This window comes from Protopterus annectens, chromosome 8.part1, assembly GCF_019279795.1.
Source record: "Protopterus annectens isolate FY-2018-M chromosome 8.part1, PAN1.0, whole genome shotgun sequence".
NCBI lineage: Eukaryota > Metazoa > Chordata > Ceratodontiformes > Protopteridae > Protopterus > Protopterus annectens.
The window spans coordinates 139,124,006-139,137,111 of NC_056742.1; the positions used below are offsets into that span (position 1 = coordinate 139,124,006).

At 41.4% G+C, this 13,106-nt stretch overlaps 1 protein-coding gene across 4 annotated transcripts in view; it reads right to left on the reverse strand.

The window, feature by feature from the left end:
- The window catches only part of WWP2 (WW domain containing E3 ubiquitin protein ligase 2), a 1,859,587-nt gene that overhangs the window by 1,468,729 nt on the left and 377,752 nt on the right, over window positions 1-13,106 (reverse strand). The gene's annotated exons all lie outside the window — the stretch shown is intronic.

A 13,106-nucleotide genomic window follows, 5' to 3' on the forward strand; every position in this document is an offset into this window, starting at 1 on the left:
CACAGCTTCAAACAGCTAATAAGGAGTAACTCTATACATTAGGGGTACAGTGAATACATTCCAAATGAGAAAAAGCATTTTGTCATTTTTATAACTACTTTAAAGTTAATTTAAGTGTTCAGACTTCTTCTTTGACCACATGGATAAAAGTACAGTAGTGTAGAATCTTACCACAACAGTAGATGTTCTTCACTGTTGCAGTATTCTTTACTAAAGGGATCTCCCGCCAAGGGCAGGTCAATGTCCAGTCAGTATACCAAAGCCTTAGGTTGTTATAGGGATTTTTTTACATCACACATATGCTTCGTGCTCACAGCGTAGGGCAAAAAGGTGATGCACGTACAACCAAACCTCAGAACTGAAGAGCCCCAGGAGGCACAACAGTCCAAGAAAAAAAGAGGAACATCAGCCTCCAGAAAGGGAAAAAGGAAAAGTGGGAGGAAGCGAATACTGCAACAATGAAGAGAAGGACATTGTCTGTTACAGTAAGATTTTACACAACTGTACTATGTCCTTCCATATCCCTGTTGCAGTATTCTTTACAAAAGGGAAAGTATCAACGCTCAAGAGGAAGGGTGGGAGGAGTAAGGCCAAGAAGAACCCTCCAGAAAACAATACAGGATAGCTCTGACAAAGCCAGACCTTGCCCTGGAAACAACGTCCAGTTTGTAATGTTTAGAGAAGGTGTGTACAGAGGACCAAGTAGCAGCCTCAAGGATGGAATTGGCATCCAATCCTTTGAAGAAAAACATCACAGGAAGCCACATGCCTGGTAAAATGAGCCTTAATAGAAGAACAGAAGCTTTTCCCATGAAAAGAGTAACAAAAAGAAATGGCCTTAGAGATCCAAGAAGAAATGGTTTGCTTAGAAGCAGTGAAACCTAAAGACCTACGATGAAAAGAAACAAAAACAATTGCTCAGATTTATGAATAGCTTTAGTCTTACTGAAATAATATCAGAGTTATCTATTCAAATCTAAGGTGTGAAGAAGCTTCTGACAAGTAGACTACGGAGAAGAAAAAAAAGTGGGCAAATGAACACACTGACAAGAGACAAGTCATTAACCACCTTGGGCATAAAAGTAAGATTAGTACAAAGACACCCTATCCCGATGAAAAACTAAAAAAGGAGTAACAGCCATAAAGGTCTGAAGCTCAGACATCCTTCTAGCAGAAGTAAGGGCCAAAGGAAGAAAAATCTTCCAAGTACAACGTTATAAGGTAGCTGAAGCTGCAGGCTCAAAAGGAGCCCGAGTCAATTTTTCAAGAACAAAATTAAGGTCCCAGGAAGGAGGAATAGGCTTCCTGGAAGGCGTAATATGAAGGATGCCTTTAAGGAATTGTTCAACCTAAGATCTAGAAGACAAGGGGGGGGGGGGTCAAAGGCAGACAAGCAGAAACAGCTGATAGGTGGGCCTTAACTGAAGACTGCCAACCCAACATTAAGCAATTCACACAAATAAGAGAGTACCAAAGCAGCTTCCACAGAAAGTGGATCCGGGTTATCAGCAAGACATCAAATAGAAAATCTCTTCCATTTGGACAAATAAGATTTCATGGTAGTGGATTTCCTGGCCCCCTACCGAACATAAAGTACATCCTCAGAAAAAAAGATGCCTAAAAGGGATGAAAAACCTATCAGCCACAGTGTCAGTTGAAGAGTGGACAAATGGGGATGAATGAGAGACTCCTTGCCCTGTGTGAGTAGATCCACCCTGTGAGGCAACTTGTGATGATTGCCCTTGGCTAAATGCAGAAGAAGATCGAACCAATGCTGTCTTGGCCAAAAGGGAGTCATCAACAAGATTTTGGGAGAATCTTGTTTTACCTTGAACAGGATCCTCAGTACAAGAGAAAAGGGGAGGGAAAGCATAAAGAAACATTCCCTTCCAAAAAAAAAGAAAGGGCATCCACTTTCCAAGCCAGAGGACATGGGACTCTGGTGCAAAAGAGAGGAAGTTTTCTGTTGAGGGGAGGCAAAAAGACCTACCAGAGGAGTATCCCACTGGTGGACAATGTCCAGAAATCCATCTTTAGGTTCATAGGTTCATAGGTTCATACTAGGCTATCTGCCCAAGGGCATTTATAAGCCTAGCCCATAGTTATGTGGCTTTCGCCACCCCTTTAGTTTGAATAAAAACTATGCCTATCATTTTGCTGTGCCTCTGTCAAGCAGTGACGCTGAAGTAATCCCTGGGGTATATCTGCAATCTCCCATCCATTGGTCAAGATTCCTCTTGAACAAGACCAGAGAGGTGCTCTGCCTCACATGTACCGGGATTTTGTTCCACAGCATAGGGAGTCTCTGGGTGATGAATCTGTCCCTCCAGCACGCTCTATTTATAACCGTGTCAAGGTTTAAGTCTCCGCCCTTGTGGTTCTGAGGGATCTAGATTTTTGAGGTGAAGCATATTCATCAAATCTGGGTTTGACATGGCCTTATATGTCAGGCACAGGTCACCTCTGAGCAAGCGGTATGAGACTGAATAGAGCTGGAGTTCTTTCAGTCGGGCAGCATAAGACATATTTTTGAGACCCTTTATCCTTTTGGTGAGGAACTTTTGGGGCCTTTCAAGCTGCAGCATGTGTCTGGTCAGATACATTCGAACGGGCATTGTACTCAATCATAGGTCTAATAAGTGATGAGTACAGGGGACGATGACCTCCCTTGATCTAGATGTGAATCCCTTCATGATCAGGTGGGTGATATAGAAGGTTTTCCTAACTACTTTAGCAACATGAGTGTCAAACGAAGGCTACTGTCAACCTGGGTCCCCAGATCTCTGATGACTTTTTCTGTGCTCAGTGGATTGCCACCTATATGGTAGCTAGGGGTAGCCTTGTTTTTCCCAAAGGGTATGACTATGCATTTTTGGCGTTTAACTTCAGGCCATGGCTCTGGCACCAGTTATCCATTTCTGTGAGGCCCTTCTGGAGGATATCTGTGTCAGATGTGTTTTCGACTATGGCCCAGTTTGCAGTCATCTGCAAACTTTGTCAGCCATAACCCTCCTGTGTTTGCTTGTACTTCAGAAAAGTAGATGCGAACAAGAGTGGACCCAGGACTGAGCCCTGTGGGACACCACTTGTGACAGGCTTTGAGTCTGACATGGCTCCAGCAACTCTGACCCTGTGGGTTCTGTCACTTAGCCAGTTTGCAACCCATCTTGTGATGTATGGGTTTACATTCAAGCTGATGAGTTTTTCGATGATACCTGAGTGGGGTATTGTGTCGAAGGCCTTTGCCAGGTCGAGGTAGGCTGTATGGACTGCCTTTCCTCATCAATGGCCTTGGTGACTGTCTCAAAAAGTCAACCAAGTTTAAGAGGCAGGATCTGCCTTTGACAAAGCCAAACTGAGTTGGATCCAAAGTCTGCAAGTTCCCTATGTCTTTATTTATGAGTTCCATTATGATCCTCTCCATGGCTTTGCAGATAAGGCTTGTCAAGCTAATGGGGCGGTAATTTCCAGCGTCTGTGGAGGCACCGCCCTTATGAAGTGGGACCACAGTCGCCGCGCCACTCCTTGGGTACGTATCCTGAGGTGAGGCTAAGATTAAACAGCTGTCCTAACTGTGGGTTTAATTCCTCATTGAGTTCATGAAGCACACAGCCGGGGACACCATCCGGTCCCATGGATGCTGTGTTTTTGCCTTAGTGAGGGCAGTTCTCACCTGGGCGTTGGAGATGTTTGGGGGCTACAATCCTCTGGAATAGATATCTCTCCTTTGGGGGAGGGGAGAAGTTTGCACTGAACCTGTCAGCCAGTATGTTGGCAATGTGTGTAGGTTCAGTAATTTTCACATCATTTTGAACTAATTCTGAGCATATCTGGGAGTTTCTTCCTAGGTTTCTAACATAGCTAAAGAAGGCCTTATGATTCTCTTTAGAGTCCTTGGCGATTTTTCTCTCAAAATTTGCCTTGGATGATTTTATGAGAGCTCTTAGTTTTTACTTATAATGATCAAAGGTGTCTTACCTTTCAAGGATTTTGCTCTATCTTGTAGTAGCTTCCTCCTTTTGTTGTAGAGCTTGTTTATGGCTGGGGTCCACCAGACTGGACGCTTGCCTTTGGTACAGAGAGTCTTAGTTTTGTTTGGGATTGCCTGATCCATGCAGTCCTGTAGGTGCTGGTAGAAGGCATTTGTAAGTGATTCAGCGGTTTGAGTAATGTTTACCACTGGCTCAGGGGCCTTAAAGGAGACCACACTAGTTTTAGAAGTGTGAAATCGGCTTTTGAGAAGTTTTTCACTGTGGTCTTTTTGTTTCAGGTGGGGCGGGATGAGGACCTCCAGCGAGATTAGTTTATGATCTGATCTCACCAGTGAGGGGTATACTTCGGTGTTGAACATTTTGATCCCATGTTCGTGATGATGAGATCAAGTATGTTTTCTCCTCTTGTGGGGATGGTGACTAGTTGTTCCATGGCATTTGAGTTTATGAACTCCAGGAATCTTTGGGTTAGAGTGTTCGGGCTTGAGTAGTGTTCCCAGTCTATATTAGGGTAGTTAAAGTCACCTAGTATGATGGTGTTTGGAGATACATTTATCCCCTCCAATGTTTTCAGGAAGGCCATGTGAGGTTCCTGAGTTTGAGAGGGTGGCCTGTAACATGCTACAAATTGCAGAGCAGTCTTGCCTATGGTTAATTGCACCTGGATGGTCTCCGATGCATCATGCGTTGCCACCAACCTTGAGGTGTGGGTGTCCTTTATGAATATGGACACCCTCCTTTCTTGGTGTTGTCCGGATTTTGGGGCGGAACGCATGATATGAGGTGAAACCTGTTAGTGCTGGGGTGCTCTCAGGAGCCTTGAACCAGGTTTCTGTCACAGCACAGACATCGATGTTCTCCATATTGAGAAGGGCCTCGAGTGCGTGCATCTTGAGATTGAGACTTCTGGCATTGAGCAGCATTACCCTTAGTTTTTTCCTTTTGGTGTTCTAGGGTGGTAGGTTTAGAATTTGAGCCTTGCCTAAAAAGGCACTATGGGGGTGGCAAGAGCCTTTGCCAATATCCGGAAGCCCAGGGGTGACAGGTGCAAGCCGTCCCTTGCGAAGCAGCGTGGCTTGTCCAGCATGTCATCCCAGGCAGACAGACATTGGATCCCCTTTGAATGACACCAGAATTTAAGCCAATTATTAAAGCTGATCATCTTATCACTGTATTGTGGCATCATTCTAGGTGAAGGTAGGATACTGCTCAAGGTCAGGGTCATACCTGCCTGGGCTACATAATCAGAGAGCTCCTCGATGTCCCTTATCATGTAGTCCAAGGAGGTACGTCTCAGGTCGTTGACACCAGCGTGGACAATGACTGAGTCGTACTTGTACCTGCTGTTGAGAGACCTGAGTGCTTGCGTTATGTGGCGGATTCTAGCGCCTGACAGGCAGCTTACTGTGACCTTCTCTTTACTCAGTCTGGTGAGCGGGACGTCAGTGTGTCTGACTATGGAATCACCAATGACAAGTGTGTCTGGCATTTTGTTTGGCCTTAAGGGCTGTGACTGTTTGACACTCTGACTGTGTGGTCTATGTGTTGCATGTGTTGGGTCGTGAGGTGGTAGTTGTTTGGGTGTCTGCTTTGGTGGCCTCTGCTGTTTTGGTAAATTTTTGATCAGAGCCTCCGAGTATGTCTTTGTGTGAGTATGTGTATGATTTGAAGTTGTGATGGTACCATGTGTGACTGGGTATGTATTGTGTGTGGTTACCTTCTCCTCCTGTCTGGTCTTGCCAGTCCTATGTTGAGAGAGCTCAGCCTCCAGTTTGGCCGTATAGTTGCATCTCTCGCATGTATTTGTGTTTTGTGGGAGAAGGAGAGGATTGTCTGTGTACATGAGGCAGTTGTAACATTGCCTCAATATTCCCAGGTTCACCAGTTGAGCTGGAGAGGACACTAGCAACTGATCCCTCGACATACTAGAAGTAGTAGATAAAGAGACTTTCAAAGGACTCCGGGGAAGTGGGTTTTAGGCTGGTGGGGTACTATCTATAATAAGAGTGCTTTATCAAGGTGCAAGTACTGTAGGAGTAAGTGCTAGGCTTTACAGATAGAGAATAGTCTACTTGGGAATCAAGTAGAGATGATCTTTTCAGTTATAGGATATGCTGGTTAGATCAGCAGTACAGCTCGAGGAAGGTAGTTTTAAGGGAAAATTGGAAGAGTGGAATTTAGATGGCCCAAATAGTTTAACCTTGTTTAACCGCCTGCTCTTGTGTGCAACAGTGGTAACTCCGCTAAATCGCGCTTACACGCGTTTAAGCGTGTTTTATAGCAGGGGCTGAAGGAGCTAGGAATTGGCCCAAAGCGACCAATGGACTACTAGTTTCTGGCTGAAACTTCACCAAATCAGACAAAAGGCCGCTCAGTGCTTCCCACTCCCACTGGTAAGCAAAGAAACTTCCTCCTTCCTAATAAGGCAATGGATCAGTAACAGGAACTAAAAACAAAGCCCAGGGATCAGCAACTCTGAAACTGGACTACTCTAGTTCAGTAAGGCGGAAAACAAGAGATTTTTGTTTTATTACAGAGACAAGGAAAAAACAGACAGTAATTGCTGTAAATCGGCTAGCGACTTTAGTGTGTAGCCTACAGAAACAATTTGCAACAATTAGTAACTTAAAGTGCAATAAACAGTGTAAAATGCAGAAATCACTTAAAGTAGCAGTAAAACAGGCGAAATGCAGTCGCTAGCTTAAATAACAGTGGAAAGCCACAAAAATACTTATATCTGGTAGAAAGTCACTCTTTAGCTCTCTGCTGCTTGGATCACTCTGCAGGCCACCACGAGGATCTGTGCTGAGTTGGTACAAGCTGGAAAACACGTGTTTAGCGTGTTTTATAGCAGGGGGCTAAAAGGAGCTAGGAATTGGCCCAAACGACCAATGGACTACTAGTTTCTGGCTGAAACTTCACCAAATCGGACAGAAAGGCTGCTCAGTGCTTCCCACTCACTCTGGTAAGCAAAGAAACTTCCTCCTCCCTAATAAGGCAATGGATCAGTAACAGGAACTAAAAACAAAGCCCAGGGATCAGCAACTCTGAAACTGGACTACTCTAGTTCAGTAAGGCGGGAAAACAAGAGATTTTTTTGTTTTATTACAGAGACAAGGAAAAAAAAAACAGACAGTAAATGCTATAAATGCTGTAAATCGGCTAGCGCACTTTAGTGTGTAGCCTACAGAAACAATTTGCAACAATTAGTAACTTAAAGTGCAATAAAAAGTGTAAAATGCAGAAATCACTTAAAGTAGCAGTAAAACAGGCGAAATGCAGTCGCTAGCTTAATAACAGTGGGAAAGCCACAAAATACTTATATCTGGTAGAAAGTCACTCTTTAGCTCTCTGCTGCTTGGATCACTCTGCAGGCCACCACGAGGATCTGTGCTGAGTTGGTACAAGCTGGAAAAGCAGCGTGTTTTAGCGTGTTTTATAGCAGGGGCTGAAAGGAGCTAGAATTGGCCCAAAATGACCAATGGACTACTAGTTTCGGCTGAAACTTCACCAAATCGGACAGAAAGGCTGCTCAGTGCTTCCCACTCCCACTGGTAAGCAAAGAAACTTCCCTCCTCCCTAATAAGGCAATGGATCAGTGACAGGAACTAAAAACAAAGCCCAGGGATCAGCAACTCTGAATCAGGACTACTCTAGTTCAGTAAGGCGGAAAACAAGAGATTTTTTGTCTTCTTACATAGACAAGGAAAAAAACAGACAGTAAATGCTATAAATGCTGTAAATCGGTTAGCGCACTATAGTGTGTATCCTACAGAAACAATAAGCAAGAATTAGAAACATAAAGTGCAAAAAACAGAGAAAAATGAAGAAATCTCATAAACTAGCAGTACAACAGGCTAAATGCAGTCGCTAGCTTAATAACAGTGGGAAAGCCACAAAAATACTTATATCTGGTAGAAAGTCACTCTTTAGCTCTCTGCTGCTTGGATCACTCTGCAGGCCACCACGAGGATCTGTGCTGAGTTGGTACAAGCTGGAAAACGTGTTTAGCGTGTTTTATAGCAGGGGCTGAAAGGAGCTAGGAACTGGCCCAAAACGACCAATGGACTACTAGTTTCTGGCTGAAACTTCACCAAATCGGACAAAAGGTCGCTCAGTGCTTCCCACTCCCACTGGTAAGCAAAGAAACTTCCCTCCTTCCTAATAAGGCAATGGATCAGTAACAGGAACTAAAAACAAAGCCCAGGGATCAGCAACTCTGAAACTGGACTACTCTAGTTCAGTAAGGCAGGAAAACAAGAGAATTTTTTTTTTTTTTTTTACAGCGACAAGGAAAAAACAGACAGTAAATGCTATAAAACAATTCACATGCAGTGCAAGCTGGCACACTTGAGTATGTAGCAATATTAGTCCACACACAGTATGAAAAAATGTAATTAAATTAAAAGGACTAAAAGCAAGTGCAGAAAGGGTTTATTAGAGAGAATGCGTAAAGAGAAGGGACTGGGGAGTGTCCTAGATCAAATCTACAGTGGGGCGGGCACTGCAAAAGCCACCAAATTTAAACTACATCCAAGAACAGGGAGGGGTGGGGAAGACAGTTTCAACAGAGCTAGATCTGAGAAATCAGTCCCCAAGTTATAACAACCACAATAAAATGAAGGAAATATACTTAAATCAGCTTATGTCCAGTTGATGTATGCAGACAAATCTCAGTAGCAGCAACTCTACTTAAAATGATTACCAGAGATGTAACCAACACAGGTTTTAAAGTTATCAGAAAACCCCCAAGCTAATTAACACTTAAAGGAATTTCAGTGCAGTTTAACAACTAGTGCAGAGCTTCAGACACACACACAAGACAGTTTCAACAGAGCTAGATCTGAGAAATCAGTCCCCAAGTTATAACAACCACAATAAAATGAAGGAAATATACTTAAATCAGCTTATGTCCAGTTGATGTATGCAGACAAATCTCAGTAGCAGCAACTCTACTTAAAATGATTACCAGAGATGTAACCAACACAGGTTTTAAAGTTATCAGAAAACCCCCAAGCTAATTAACACTTAAAGGAATTTCAGTGCAGTTTAACAACTAGTGCAGAGCTTCAGACACACACACAAGACAGTTTCAACAGAGCTAGATCTGAGAAATCAGTCCCCAAGTTATAACAACCACAATAAAATGAAGGAAATATACTTAAATCAGCTTATGTCCAGTTGATGTATGCAGACAAATCTCAGTAGCAGCAACTCTACTTAAAATGATTACCAGAGATGTAACCAACACAGGTTTTAAAGTTATCAGAAAACCCCCAAGCTAATTAACACTTAAAGGAATTTCAGTGCAGTTTAACAACTAGTGCAGAGCTTCAGACACACACACAAGACAGTTTCAACAGAGCTAGATCTGAGAAATCAGTCCCCAAGTTATAACAACCACAATAAAATGAAGGAAATATACTTAAATCAGCTTATGTCCAGTTGATGTATGCAGACAAATCTCAGTAGCAGCAACTCTACTTAAAATGATTACCAGAGATGTAACCAACACAGGTTTTAAAGTTATCAGAAAATGCCCCAAGCTAATTAACACTTAAAGGAATTTCAGTGCAGTTTAACAACTAGTGCAGAGCTTCAGACACACACACAAGACAGTTTCAACAGAGCTAGATCTGAGAAATCAGTCCCCAAGTTATAACAACCACAATAAAATGAAGGAAATATACTTAAATCAGCTTATGTCCAGTTGATGTATGCAGACAAATCTCAGTAGCAGCAACTCTACTTAAAATGATTACCAGAGATGTAACCAACACAGGTTTTAAAGTTATCAGAAAACCCCCAAGCTAATTAACACTTAAAGGAATTTCAGTGCAGTTTAACAACTAGTGCAGAGCTTCAGACACACACACAAGACAGTTTCAACAGAGCTAGATCTGAGAAATCAGTCCCCAAGTTATAACAACCACAATAAAATGAAGGAAATATACTTAAATCAGCTTATGTCCAGTTGATGTATGCAGACAAATCTCAGTAGCAGCAACTCTACTTAAAATGATTACCAGAGATGTAACCAACACAGGTTTTAAAGTTATCAGAAAACCCCCAAGCTAATTAACACTTAAAGGAATTTCAGTGCAGTTTAACAACTAGTGCAGAGCTTCAGACACACACACAAGACAGTTTCAACAGAGCTAGATCTGAGAAATCAGTCCCCAAGTTATAACAACCACAATAAAATGAAGGAAATATACTTAAATCAGCTTATGTCCAGTTGATGTATGCAGACAAATCTCAGTAGCAGCAACTCTACTTAAAATGATTACCAGAGATGTAACCAACACAGGTTTTAAAGTTATCAGAAAACCCCCAAGCTAATTAACACTTAAAGGAATTTCAGTGCAGTTTAACAACTAGTGCAGAGCTTCAGACACACACACAAGACAGTTTCAACAGAGCTAGATCTGAGAAATCAGTCCCCAAGTTATAACAACCACAATAAAATGAAGGAAATATACTTAAATCAGCTTATGTCCAGTTGATGTATGCAGACAAATCTCAGTAGCAGCAACTCTACTTAAAATGATTACCAGAGATGTAACCAACACAGGTTTTAAAGTTATCAGAAACCCCGCCAAGCTAATTAACACTTAAAGGAATTTCAGTGCAGTTTAACAACTAGTGCAGAGCTTCAGACACACACACAAGACAGTTTCAACAGAGCTAGATCTGAGAAATCAGTCCCCAAGTTATAACAACCACAATAAAATGAAGGAAATATACTTAAATCAGCTTATGTCCAGTTGATGTATGCAGACAAATCTCAGTAGCAGCAACTCTACTTAAAATGATTACCAGAGATGTAACCAACACAGGTTTTAAAGTTATCAGAAAACCCCCAAGCTAATTAACACTTAAAGGAATTTCAGTGCAGTTTAACAACTAGTGCAGAGCTTCAGACACACACACAAGACAGTTTCAACAGAGCTAGATCTGAGAAATCAGTCCCCAAGTTATAACAACCACAATAAAATGAAGGAAATATACTTAAATCAGCTTATGTCCAGTTGATGTATGCAGACAAATCTCAGTAGCAGCAACTCTACTTAAAATGATTACCAGAGATGTAACCAACACAGGTTTTAAAGTTATCAGAAAACCCCCAAGCTAATTAACACTTAAAGGAATTTCAGTGCAGTTTAACAACTAGTGCAGAGCTTCAGACACACACACAAGACAGTTTCAACAGAGCTAGATCTGAGAAATCAGTCCCCAAGTTATAACAACCACAATAAAATGAAGGAAATATACTTAAATCAGCTTATGTCCAGTTGATGTATGCAGACAAATCTCAGTAGCAGCAACTCTACTTAAAATGATTACCAGAGATGTAACCAACACAGGTTTTAAAGTTATCAGAAAACCCCCCAAGCTAATTAACACTTAAAGGAATTTCAGTGCAGTTTAACAACTAGTGCAGAGCTTCAGACACACACACAAGACAGTTTCAACAGAGCTAGATCTGAGAAATCAGTCCCCAAGTTATAACAACCACAATAAAATGAAGGAAATATACTTAAATCAGCTTATGTCCAGTTGATGTATGCAGACAAATCTCAGTAGCAGCAACTCTACTTAAAATGATTACCAGAGATGTAACCAACACAGGTTTTAAAGTTATCAGAAAACCCCCAAGCTAATTAACACTTAAAGGAATTTCAGTGCAGTTTAACAACTAGTGCAGAGCTTCAGACACACACACAAGACAGTTTCAACAGAGCTAGATCTGAGAAATCAGTCCCCAAGTTATAACAACCACAATAAAATGAAGGAAATATACTTAAATCAGCTTATGTCCAGTTGATGTATGCAGACAAATCTCAGTAGCAGCAACTCTACTTAAAATGATTACCAGAGATGTAACCAACACAGGTTTTAAAGTTATCAGAAAACCCCAAGCTAATTAACACTTAAAGGAATTTCAGTGCAGTTTAACAACTAGTGCAGAGCTTCAGACACACACACAAGACAGTTTCAACAGAGCTAGATCTGAGAAATCAGTCCCCAAGTTATAACAACCACAATAAAATGAAGGAAATATACTTAAATCAGCTTATGTCCAGTTGATGTATGCAGACAAATCTCAGTAGCAGCAACTCTACTTAAAATGATTACCAGAGATGTAACCAACACAGGTTTTAAAGTTATCAGAAAACCCCCCAAGCTAATTAACACTTAAAGGAATTTCAGTGCAGTTTAACAACTAGTGCAGAGCTTCAGACACACACACAAGACAGTTTCAACAGAGCTAGATCTGAGAAATCAGTCCCCAAGTTATAACAACCACAATAAAATGAAGGAAATATACTTAAATCAGCTTATGTCCAGTTGATGTATGCAGACAAATCTCAGTAGCAGCAACTCTACTTAAAATGATTACCAGAGATGTAACCAACACAGGTTTTAAAGTTATCAGAAAACCCCCCAAGCTAATTAACACTTAAAGGAATTTCAGTGCAGTTTAACAACTAGTGCAGAGCTTCAGACACACACACAAGACAGTTTCAACAGAGCTAGATCTGAGAAATCAGTCCCCAAGTTATAACAACCACAATAAAATGAAGGAAATATACTTAAATCAGCTTATGTCCAGTTGATGTATGCAGACAAATCTCAGTAGCAGCAACTCTACTTAAAATGATTACCAGAGATGTAACCAACACAGGTTTTAAAGTTATCAGAAAACCCCCAAGCTAATTAACACTTAAAGGAATTTCAGTGCAGTTTAACAACTAGTGCAGAGCTTCAGACACACACACACAAGACAGTTTCAACAGAGCTAGATCTGAGAAATCAGTCCCCAAGTTATAACAACCACAATAAAATGAAGGAAATATACTTAAATCAGCTTATGTCCAGTTGATGTATGCAGACAAATCTCAGTAGCAGCAACTCTACTTAAAATGATTACCAGAGATGTAACCAACACAGGTTTTAAAGTTATCAGAAAACCCCCAAGCTAATTAACACTTAAAGGAATTTCAGTGCAGTTTAACAACTAGTGCAGAGCTTCAGACACACACACAAGACAGTTTCAACAGAGCTAGATCTGAGAAATCAGTCCCCAAGTTATAACAACCACAATAAAAT